Here is a 12,953-nt window from a genome sequence, read left to right as displayed (position 1 = left end):
GTACAGAGGATGAAGGGGCGCTGTACTGAGGATAGGGGATGCTGTACTGAGGATGGTTGGCGTTGTACTGAGGATGGGGGGCATTGTACTGAGGACAGGGGGCGCTGTACTGAGGACGGGGGCACTGTACTGAGGACGGGGGGCATTGTACTAAGGACGGGGGGTGCTGTACTGAGGACGGGGTCGTTGTACTGAGAACAGGGGGCGCTGTACTGAGGATGAGGGGCCCTGTACTGAGGATGGAGGGGTGCTGTACTGAGGATGGGGGGCATTGTACTGAGGACTGGGGAGCTTTACTGAGGATGGGTGGTGTTGTACAGAGGATGAAGGGGCGCTGTACTGAGGACGGGGGACACTGTACTGAGGATGGTTGGCATTGTACTGAGGACTGGTGGTGTTGTACTGAGGACGGTTGGTATTGTTCTGAGGATGGGGTGCTGTACTGAGGATGGGGGGCGCTATAGGCAAAGCGATGTGCTGACACGTCTCTGTCTACTTCCAGGTTTAGGGCATGCGCATGTTCACCCCCACCCGACTCCCGCTGTGATTGTACGCAGTGTCCCGGCCAATGATTTACACCCAGGACCAGCTGATTGGCTGTGTCCAATCACAGCTCAGAGCACTGTGTTGGGTTGTGTACAGAGGGAGTGATCTGTCAGTGATCATTAGCATAAAGCAGTGTTATATTCTTAATATCTAAATTTTAATTGGCTTTATTATATTTTATTTAGAATATGAATTCTCCATTGTGTGAAAGAAAAACTCTGAATCAATTAATCTCCATGTTATGACATGCGGTGATTGAAAAAGTAAACATTTAAAACCTGTCAGGATTTTGATGAATATTGTAAATCTTATATATGCTTTTAAGGGATATATGCCTATGTAACTGATATGTTGTTTAGATTTTCTCTTCCCCCACTTCCTATGTTTAAGTTATACCAGATGTTAGTAACCACTCTTTAGCCCACACCCTTGTGAAGGAGGGTTTATTCTTTTGGCGTGAATTTAGAAGCTTTGGTTGATATAATCAAAAGGCTGATGAGAAGACCTTCTCTTTGACAACTACACAGCTCTTAAGATAACATACATCTCAGCAAACAGACTCTCAGCTACATTCAGCTTACAAAGGGTTATTCCGCCATTTTAGAACACATGGTCTAGCTTAAAGAATTATTGTTATATCTTTGAAACGAAAGAACGATACTAGAATTTTATCATTGTACTATTTTTGTAAGTATTATTTTCTACTTTAGTGTGTACAATAAAACACACTTTTTGATTTATGCTGACTCAGAACTAATTAAGGAAATTCGTCTCACAATCTTAATCGGTCTTACTAGATATATATATATATAAGACAGATATATATACATTTTTACATATTTTTACAAGCAGCACACTGTGCACACATTACACTGAGTTATGGAACATATTTAACCCCTTCATCACCCCTAGATGTTAACCCCTTCCCAGCCAGTGTCATATTTCTAGCACTGATCACTGCATTAGTGTCACTGGTGATGTCAGTTCCCCCTAGTGGCAGTTATGCTGCGTACACAAAAGCGGAATGTCCGACAGAAAAAGTCTGATGGAAGCTTTTCATCAGTCACGATTACTTTTGTGTTTGAGCCTCCTGCTTATTCACATCTGTATGTGGTTACTTGCTTGCACATTGGCACTTTATACTGTGATGAATTTTATTTTAATGCACAGTTTATTGTTTTTATTGAGAATTTTGTCACGTATTGGACATATCATTACTGTTTGCATTGATAATTTCTTCAGGTTACTAATTATTTATAGTTTATTTTAAAAACGTTTCTGTTAGGAGCGCAACACCAATTATTTTGTTATATATAGAAATAGAACATGTTCTAAATATTTCCGATGGAACCAATTCCTATCGGGAAAACCGCTTGTCTGTATGCTGTTTCGACGGACCAAAAAACGACACATGCTATGAAGCAAGTACGAGACAGAAGCTATTGGCTACTGGCTATTGAACTTCCTTTTTGCTAGTCTCGTCATACGCGTTGTACGTCACCGCGTTCTTGATGCTCGGACTTTGGTGTGATCATGTGTGTGCAAGAAAGTTTCAGCGAAATTCCATCGGAACTCCATCGGAAAAACCTTCAGAGTTTATTACGATGGGAAAACCGATTGTGTGTACAGGGCGTTAGTGTCAGATCGCACTATCACAGTCCCCCTAGAAGTCGCTTATCTCCGCCATTTGTAGTATAAAACAATTAAAAATTCCAGTACATATCCCATAGTTTGTAGGCGCTATAACTTTCAAGAAAATCAATCAATATACACTTATTGGGATTTTTTTTTTTGTATCAAAAACATGTAGCAGAATATATTTAGGACAATGTTTATGAATCAAATGTATATATATTTTTTTAGTTTTTTTTTTGCAGAAAAGTTTTTTTGTGTTTTTTTTTTTTTTTTTTTACAGGGGATAGTTAGTTAGATTTTAAGGTTAAAGTCTACAAATATGCATACTGAGAAAGTTATATGAATTTCTTGTATTGTATTTGCAGTTTATTAATATGTTATTTCTATTACAAAATCTTATGCCGGTGCAGCCTTCCGTGCCAGCCGATGGGACATTATCACTTCCACCTCTGTAAAAGAACAATTATACGCAGGGTGGATATGGAAAGACATTGTTGCGTGAAGTTCCTGCAGTGCCGAAATCACCACCCTCTCCAGTACCTATCCCATCATCCACTGCACCCTCTCCAGTACCTATCCCATCATCCACTGCACCCTCTCCAGTGCCAATCCCATTATCCACTGCACCCTCTCCAGTGCCAATCCCATCATCCACTGCACCCTCTCCAATGCCAATCCCATCATCCACTGCACCCTCTCCAGTACTGATCCCATCATCCACTGCACCCTCTCCAGTGCTGATCCCATCATCCACTGCACCCTCTCCAGTGCTGATCCCATCATCCACAGCACACTCTCCAGTACTGATCCCATCATCCACTGCACCCTCTCCAGTGCTGATCCCATCATCCACTACACCCTCTCCAATGCCAATCCCATCATCCACTGTACCCTCTCCAGTACTGATCCCATCATCCACTGTACCCTCTCCAGTACCGATCCCATCCGTGTTCCTCGTACATAAATCTCACCTTCATATCTGGGTTTATTTTCTGCTTTCCCCTATTTTCTATGGTGATCTTTACTTATACATAAAATAGTGTAAAATGAGTGTAATAACCACAGCAACACCTCTCTATTCACATTGGCGCCACAATGAAAATATGCAAAGGGTAAAAAAAAAAAAAGTGCAAAGATGTGCAAAAACATCACATTCCAAACATTCTTCAAAGTCCATTAATAAGTGTGAAGAAATCGCTCCACTCCCTTACTCCTATACTCCCCCCTCTGGACGCCACTCACCAAAACCATATGCCCCCCACTTTTATGGATGGGAACACACATTATACCAAATTTTAAGGTAAAATATAAAAGATGAGGTTGTGCTGAGTAAATAGATACCAAGCCTGTCCAGCCTTATAATTGTGTGCTGATGAAATGATGAAAATTGTTGGCACTCATAAAATTCTAATAGCTGATGCTTTAACACTTTCACTGCCATGGATGTATATCGTACTGACCTGCAGAACTGCTTCCAGCTGGCCAGTTCAGAACAACATATGTATATGGCTTTCCCCCTTCTGCTATAAGCTTATAATCTGCTGAACTTTCCATCAACCTCACAGCTCCACTGCCTGTCCACTAAGATGGCTCCCCACAGCTCTAACATCCCCTACATAACTGATCCACCTGTGGCTCCCCTGCTTCTGGCTTCATCTCCTCTACTTTCCCACTGGCTTCAGCTACTGCAGGGGAGCCACAGTGAGGTCAAAATACACCCCCGCTACTGAAATTCCACAACCCTGTCCTGGGACCTCCCCAGATTCCCCCTCTATGCAGTTTTGTTGGCTGACTTCCCCTCCTCCCCCACCAGCTGGCTGCATCTGCTGCTGGGGTTGGAGATCAGTGTGGTGTTCAGGATTTTGAGCAGGGGTTGGAAGTTGAGCAGTCTGTGTACCCCTCCTCCTTGCATACAATTAAAGTATACCTGTCATGAGAGCAATATGTAGAAATTCTCCAAACCATCAGGAGACAGAAAAGGAGGATAAAAGACGATGGGAGAGATGGGACTAAGTGTAGTGATTAATACCAGAAGATTGTTCTAGAAGATCGGTAGAAGTAAGGAGCATGGACTCACATCAGTGAGGTTGTTCTAGAAGATCGGAGGAAGTATGGGGCATGGACTCACATCTGTGAGGTTGTTCTAGAAGTTCGGTAGAAGTACGGAGCATGGACTCACATCTGTGAGGTTGTTCTAGAACAGGGGTAGGGAACCTCGGCTCTCCAGCTGTTTTAAAACTACAAGTCCCATGAGACATTGCAAGACCCTAACAATCACAGGCATGACTCCTAGAGGCAGAGGCATGATGGGATTTGTAGTTTCAAAACAGCTGGAGAGCAGAGGTTCCCTACCCCTGTTCTAGAAGATGGGTAGAAGTACGGGGCATGGACTCACATCTGTGAGGTTGTTCTAGAAGATGGGTAGAAGCACGGGGCAACGACTCACATGTGTGAGGTTATGCTAGAAGATGGGTAGAAGTACGGGGCATGGACTCACATCTGTGAGGTTGTTCTAGAAGATGGGTAGAAGTACGGGGCATGGACTCACATCTGTGAGGTTGTTCTAGAAGATGGGTAGAAGTACGGGGCATGGACTCACATCTGTGAGGTTGTTCTAGAAGATGGGTAGAAGTACGGGGCATGGACTCACATCTGTGAGGTTGTTCTAGAAGATGGGTAGAAGTACGGGGCATGGACTCACATCTGTAAGGTTGTTCTAGAAGATGGGTAGAAGTACGGGGCATGGACTCACATCTGTGAGGTTGTTCTAGAAGATGGGTAGAAGTACGGGGCATGGACTCACACCTGTTTAGTTGTGGGGAACCCATCCAGGGATCAGACAACCTATCTAAGGACTTGTGGAGAATATGTCTGTCTCCTCACCGAAGTCAATGGGTGGTCACTTCACTGATTCCCTATATTGGCCCAACCCCCAACTCTGATCTCTTCACCCCTCTGCTCTCTACATTGTAATCACCCCGGGACATCAACCATGTGTACAGCTGGAGATCATCTTTCCAGAATCATTCCACTGATGGAACGCACACAATCAAATTAGTATGAAACGTGTACTGGTGGTCCAATCAAAATGCTCCAGGCCCCAGCAGTGCACACCCCCAGATTACTAGCCAGATTGTCTATATTACCTCCTGTATGCACAAAACTTCCCCAAACCCCTCCCCCCTCCTCACCTTTCAATAGAAATTGGAGAAATTGTTTCTTCTTCCTGACATCCAGCCCTAGAGAGGATGAAAAGAAAATATCTAACAAACACCACAAAGTCTTTTTATATACATTTATTACATCCAATTCAAAACTATTTTACACATATTTATTCCATGGAATATGAAGAGATTTTTATATAAATAATCCATCAAATCTCCATTTTTATTGAACTTTATTCCCAGCAATAATCAATCAGGGATCCATGCCAGCGGTCATCAGATCAATAGGAATGTTTCTAATATCCAGTAATCACGGTTTGATCCTCCAACATAATCAATGCCCAGAATTATAAATCTATCACATGAAATAGATTGTATTGATTGGTTGATGTAATTATTGATCTATTGATTCCCTTATATGATCGAATAGATTGATTTCTCCATGTATTGATCATCCTCTCCATATATCTCTTCACCTTGTCTAACAAAATACGAATTCTAAATTCTATAAATCTCAGTCATGTACATGAATTGTATCTGACTTGGGTCTTTATAATACAATATACTGGACTTTTACTTCATTCCCTATTTTTATATCATCTTCTTACACCTGTCCTGATAAAGTGACACTTTTATGCCATGAAATGCGTTGATGACGTATTTTACAGTCTCTTGTCCAATGGTCACTGACCTTCTGAAGAATTTCAGAGTTTCCTCCTTTCCTATGGGCACCTCTGCTGACCTCATCCTGATTTTTTCTTGGGGTGAAAGTTCTCCACCGGGATCCAAATACTGCTTAGTATATGACCATCCAGAATTCCACAGTGACCATGAAGTGTAACCACCTATTGACTTCAGTGAGGAGACAGAAATATTCTCCACAAATCCTCAGAGAGGTTGTCTGATCCCTGGATGGGTTCCCCACAACCTCACAGATGTGACTCCATGCCCCGCACTTCTACTGATCTTCTAGAACAGGCATGTCCAAAGTCCGGCCCATGGGCCAATCACGGCCCGCGGTCCGGTTTTGAACAGCCCACCTGGTTATCTAAACATATATATCTTTTGTGGCCCCCGATGATCTCCCAGCGCCGGGGCCACAAAATATATATAGTCCGGCTGCCTCGGAGATAGGAGGCTGTACGAGTGCCGTGCACACAGGAGTATTTCCTGCTTACACGGCAGCCTCTGTAATAGGAAGTCCCATCTCCGCCATTGGACGACTGTTCTTTCCATGAAAGGAGGCGGGACTTTCTCTTAAAGAGGCCGCTGTGTAAACAGGAGATTCTCCTGTTCTTTGGCGCTCGTCCTGCCCCCTCCATGTCCCCTCCAAGGCTGCACTGATGGCAATGGTGAGTACATTCCTGGCTAATGGTGGGTGCATTCCTGGCAATGGTGGCTGCATTCCTGGCTAATGGTGGCTGCATTCCTGGCTAATGGTGGCTGCATTTCTGGCAATAGTGAGTGAAATCCTGGCAATGGTGGGTGCATTGCTGGCTAATGGTGGGTGCATTCCTGGCAATAGTGAATGAAATCCTGGAAATGGTGGGTGCATTCCTGGCTAATGGTGGCTGCATTCCTGGCGATAGTGAGTGAAATCCTGGCAATGGTGGCTGCATTCCTGGCAATGGTGGGTGCATTCCTGGCAATGGTGGGTGCATTCCTGGCTAATGGTGGGTGCATTCCTGGCTAATGGTGGGTGCATTCCTGGCAATATTGAGTGAAATCCTGGTAATGGTGGGTGCATTGCTGGCTAATGGTGGGTACATTCCTGGCAATAGTGATTGAAATCCTGGCAATGGTGGCTGCATTCCTGGCAATAGTGATTGAAATCCTGGCAATGGTGGCTGCATTTCTGGCTAATGGTGGCTGCATTCCTGGCTAATGGTGGGTGCTGCATTCCTGGCAATGGTGGGCGCGCAGATGGGCACTGACCCTTATTTTGCTTCAAAGTTCTTCATTTAAAATTTTTAGTTTTTTTCCTGAAACTTCCCTCTTAAAGTGAAGGTGCGTGCTATTCGCCAATAAATACGGTATATCCAAATAACACGCCCGAGCTCATCTCTTCAACACACACAGCCACAAAGTCAAGGGAATTCTTGTTGGGCCGTATATTAGTGTTTGAACGAACACACTTAGCCCTTGTACACACGGTCGGAGAATCCGTCGGAATGTGTCCTATCGGACTGTGTTGTCGGATAATCCGACTGTGTGGGGTATGCATCGGACTGATTCCGTCGGACCCAATTTTCCAACTTGTTGGAAATATTTTCTGACCAACTGGTTCGATCGGACATACTCCGATCATGTGTAGAGAATTTTGATCAGAACAAGTGCCACGCATGCTCAGATCAAATTCCTACATCAAAGCTATTGGCTACTAGCCTGAACGTAGTCCCATCGTAACGAAATTACGTCATCATGTTCTGAATGATCGGATTTTTCAACAACTTAGTCCAACCGTGTGTATGCAACAGTTTCGGACAAGATCCGACGGACAAAATCTGACGGATTTGGTTGGCAGAATGTCCGACCGTGTGTACAAGGGCTTAGACTGAATTTTAATGGTTCAAAGAATGTCAGGCAAAATGGTCGGCCCTCGCGCATGTTCACTTCATCAAATCTGGCCCTCTTTGAAAAAAGTTTGGACACCCCTGTTCTAGAACAATCTCACACCTTCTGGCATTATCACTACACTTAGTCCCAACTCTCCAATCGTCTTTTATCCTCTTTTTCTATCTCCTGAGGGTTTGGAGAGTTTCTACATATTGCTCTAATGACAGGTCTACATTAATGTACATACTGCATTATACATATGCAGATGGGAGGGGGAGGAGCACACATACTCCTCCCAGTGTTGGTTTATGAGGGGGAACTATAGAGTATTCTGACTGTCCAATCACAATATCCCCCCCAAGGAACCCCCCACTGTGTGCAGGTACTTCCCAGACATGAGATTAGGTGGTGAGATGTAAGAGGTTTGGGGGAGGGGGATTTTAGAGGACAGATAGAGGGAAGCTCAGCAAATCATGAGCTTATAGCAGAAGGGAGAATGCTATTGATGTACATCATACTGACCTGGCCAGCTGGAAGCAGTTCTGTAGGTCAGTATGATATACATCCATGGCAGTGGAAGGGTTAAAAGTGCCACCTATGGGACATTTAAGTACCAAAGTTTTTTTATCATTTCACCAGCACACACAATTATAAGGCTGGACATGTTGGGTATCTATTTACTCTCCACAACCTCATCTTTTAAATTTTACCAAGCAATTGGTAAAATATTATATGTGTGCTCTAAAATTACAGTTAGTGTAGTTTTTACTGATTGAGCCAATATCATGTGACATAAAAAAATAGGAACTGCCACCATTTTATTCTCCAGGGTCTCTGCTTTCAGAAAATATATGTTTGGGGGTTTTATCCAATCTTCAGGCCCAAAATCTGCATTTTACCATGTGTGCAAAAATAATGTAAAAACAGCTCTGGCGGTGAAAGGGTTAATGTGAGCTAGATGGGATCACTCTGCTGTGGTCACACTCTAAACATTAGAGCTCCCCCTAGCTGCAGCCTGGTAATAACATTGTTAGGAGGTCTATTAATTTACCTGTTAGATACTTCCTGTGACAGACCTAGCCGGGACAGAGGCTGTTGGAGGGGACAGAATGAGAGCCTCTTGCCTTGCGATTATGGGCCCTCGCATTTGGGGCAAACCTCCACTGGGATCCAAGATCAGGATAGCAGACTTAAGCCACCCCAGCGGAGATATGGACCTGGCATCAGAGTTCCCGGGGCTGCTGCAGATCGTCCTTTCAGCATACACCAGGACTGTGTCTGAGGATGAATACCTGGAGTTCAGGCAGCGGATTCGTGTAGAGCTCTGGATTGGAGTCCTCCAGCTCGCTGGTATAAAACAGGGCAAGTGCTTTCCAACCCAAGAGCAACGGGCCAGTGACCAACAGGCATTGCGGATGGCATTCCTGGGAGAGCGGCCCCAGGAGCAATGGGTGACTGATTTGGACAGGCTGGTCCAGCAGGAGATGGAGCTGGACAATCATTATCCGGCTCTGCAATGGTACGCAGAGCAGGGATATTTAGGGGAGACAACAGAATGCTCTCCGGAGGGATATGACTTTGGAGGCCCTGGATTGCTGTGGGAGAGCCTAAACATTTTTTTTGTGTTTGGCGATGAAGGGGAACCTACCCTTGAGGACCTGCGAGAATATAGAGAGGCTATGCTCAGTCTTGCAGGGGTCTCAGAGCTTAAACCTGATCTGGACCATTTGTTAAGGAAGGAACAGCATCTGGAAAGGGCATACAGGAAACTGCTAGAACACGTTCAGCAGCATGCCAGAGAATCGGCAGTGGACACTCCGGAGATTGTTGTCCCCAAACCTGAAGTGCTGACAACAGGGCAGAGCTCTGCTAACCTCTGCTCAGCACCGATAGCATCTTCTGGGTTCCACGGACAGGAGATGGTGAAACTCTATCCCCAGACACCAGTTGCAGTGACAGGGGATTTGACAGACTTTTATGCTGAGGAAGAAGAACCTGATGAGCCTCCAGCAGAAGAGCTGGTATTAGCGCCAAACTTCACTGTGCTCTGCCCATCACCAACAGTGGTATCTGTGGAGTTGCAAGCAACTTCCCCAGCTGAAGCGCTGGTCACCGGACAGAGGGTCAAAGACCTCTGCCCCACACCTGTGGCAGTTCTAGAGGCTCAGGGTGAGAAAGTAGCGATCACTTCCCAGCAGCAGATACAGGGGGAGAAGGGAGAGGAGGTGTTGGTTGTCCCTCCTCAACCGTCGGCCAGGGTGGAGAAAGCAGTCTTTCCTCCCCAGCAAAGATCCATGTACCTGGGAGACAGAACCACAGACATGTCATCCCAGCAGCCAGATGAGGGAACGGAAAGGGAAGCAGCCAGCTCACCTCCGCAATGGCAGCTACACAGTTTGGGAGTGAGTGGATGATGTTTAGCCCCCGGCAGAAGTGCTGACAACAGGGCAGAGTGCTATCAAACTCTGCCCAGCACCGGCAGCAACTATGCAGTTCCAGGGAGCTGGGGCAGTTGGCCCATCTTTCCAGCCACAGATTACAGAATTTATGGACTTAATGAACTGTTCGTCAGAGGATGTCATAGATTACGCATCACCTGCTCAAGTACTTGCAGCAGGACAGAGTACTGCAGACCCCTGCTCCACACCCGTGGCAGTTTCGGAGGCCCAATGTGAGAAGGTGATGGTCCCTCTCTCCCAGTGGATTTCAGAGATGAAGGTAGGAGAAGCAGACATTTTGCCTCCCCAACAAGGGTTCATGCACCTGGGAGACAATACCAGTGAAAGGGAGTTCCAACAGCAGACGGCGCCCCAGAGTGATGACACCAACCCAGCGCTGGCAACCAACCTCTGCCCAGCACTGGTAGGGGCTGCAGAGTTCCAGGGAGCAGGGGCAGTTGGTCTGACTCCCCAAAAGTCAGCTGGAGTGGATGATGTGGGGTCCTCAGCTGAAGAAGTGCTAACAGGACAGAATGCTATTGGCCCCTACACACAACTGAAGCTTGAGCTGATATTGATGGATGGAATTTCAGTCTCCACTTGTATACCCCAGGGATGCTGGGCGGTCGGCCCAGATCCCTAACAACTTGATGGAGTGAGCCCAGTCACCCTGTCTTCTCTTGAGCGGCTGAAAAAACTTGAGGGAGAAGGGTCAGTCCAGGCCTCTCCCCAGCGGCCGATATGTTCTCTGAGAGAGGCAGAGGTTGGCTGGGTAAGGAATACTCTGTTTGGACCAATTTGTTTGGGGTACTGTGTGGATACCGGCATTGGGGGACTGGAATCACTGACTAACTTTGGAGTCAACCCGTCGGGGGTCTCCTCCCGTGTTAGTCTCCTGCCGAAAGGGGAGAAATGTGACAGACCTAGCCGGGACAGAGGCTGTTGGAGGGGACAGAATGCGAGCCTCTTGCCTTGCGATTATGGGCCCTGGCATTTGGGAGAACGGTGCTCTGTGTGAGCTGTATGCCTGGGGACCCCTGAGATGGTGTTACTTGGATTCAGATCCAAGTCCCCCCCCCAAGACACACAGACTCTGGATATGTATTTGCCATATTAGCAATAGACTGAATCACACTGTTGGGACACAAACTGTTAGCCCTTGTACACACGGTCGGAGATTCCGACAACCAAATCCGTTGGCTTTTGTCCGACGGATCTTGTCCGAAACTGTTGCATACACACGGTCGGACAAAGTTGTCGGAAAATCCGATCGTTCAGAACGTGATGACGTAATTTTCGTTACGATGGGACTACGTTCAGGTTAGTAGCCAATAGCTTTGATGTAGGAATTTGATCTGAGCATGCGTGGCACTTGGTCCGATCGGAATTCTCTACACATGATCGGAGTATGTCCGATCGGAGCATTTTGTCGGGAAAATATTTCCGGCAAGTTGGAAAATTTGGTCCGACGGATATTCCAATACAGACCACACACAGTCGGAATATCCGACAAAACGCTCCGATCGGACACATTCTGTCAGAATCTCCGACCGTGTGTACAAGAGCTTAGATGCTAATGTCATCAACTCCAGCCACCTGTCTGTTGTGTAAATGAGTCTAGTCTGGCTTGTAGGAGTATTCACACATTGTTTTTTGTGCTAATTAACCCTGTGTTTATGTTAATGTGTATTGAATAGTCAATCAGTGAGCTAGGAGACCAAGTCTTACCATGAAAAGTCTCATCTCTCAGACAACTAGTCTGGGTTAATGATTAGATAATCAGCTCATGCTAATTAGGTTAGGTTTTAGTCTTCTACTGTATTATAAATACTTGGCATTTTGGTTCTAATAAATGAGTCCATGTTGAGCAGCTAAGCAAGTGTCGTCTTGTTTTGTGCTTGTGAGCGGTTGGAATGTCTGATATCTATATTCAGACTTAAGAAGCGGTATACTGACGAAAGCACTCAATCGGAGTGTGGGATCGGTTCTGTCCCACTTCCCACCTTTATATAAACGTCTCCTGACATTTAGGGGTCTATTCACAAAATAAATCGCAATTGCAAAAAAAACAGGAATTCACCCGGTGAAAGTTCATGTATATTCCTTCTGTGTGAATAGGATGGATGGGGGGGGGGGGGGGTTAGTATGCTCTTTTCTGAGCTGTTTGAATGGTTTCCATTGATTTAAAATGTAAAATACCACCATTGGCTATTAGGTGGTTTTAAAAAAAAATTTGCTTTATCGAAAGGCCAAATGAAATGTTAGTTTATTTAAAGACCCGACATTAGTATTCCTGATCTGTGGCTGCTGTCCCATGTACTGGTAATGAAGAAGTCTCCCGTTCTCTTTGTATTGAATCCATTATGTGAAATCTCTGGTGATCCTGCCAGTCCTGTTTTCCTATTAAAAACTGACCACACTAGGCATGAGAGCAAAGTGTGGTCAGTTCTCTAGTTGTGCTGGAAACTCAGTGTGCTCTCCTCCAATGATAAAACTTGTCCTGGCACAGCCATTCACTGGAAAGACCAATGTGCTGCTGTTTCTCCTCCCCCAGCTTTTATGCAGCTGAGAACAGAGGGAATGTGATTACCTATAAAATAAACATTATAAATCC

General features: G+C 45.4%; 1 protein-coding gene across 2 annotated transcripts in view; it reads right to left on the bottom strand.

Annotated features, from left to right (window-relative positions):
- LOC143989544 (uncharacterized) overlaps positions 1 to 12,953 on the bottom strand; it is a 221,041-nt gene that overhangs the window by 167,587 nt on the left and 40,501 nt on the right. The gene's annotated exons all lie outside the window — the stretch shown is intronic.

The sequence above is a fragment of the Lithobates pipiens genome, unplaced genomic scaffold (genome assembly GCF_037356315.1).
Source record: "Lithobates pipiens isolate NorthernLeopardFrog02 unplaced genomic scaffold, aLitPip1_a1.2 Scaffold_18, whole genome shotgun sequence".
NCBI classification, from domain to species: Eukaryota; Metazoa; Chordata; class Amphibia; order Anura; family Ranidae; genus Lithobates; species Lithobates pipiens.
The sequence above is the reverse complement of the archived record's forward strand: the minus strand, read 5'-3'. Positions and strand labels throughout refer to the sequence as shown.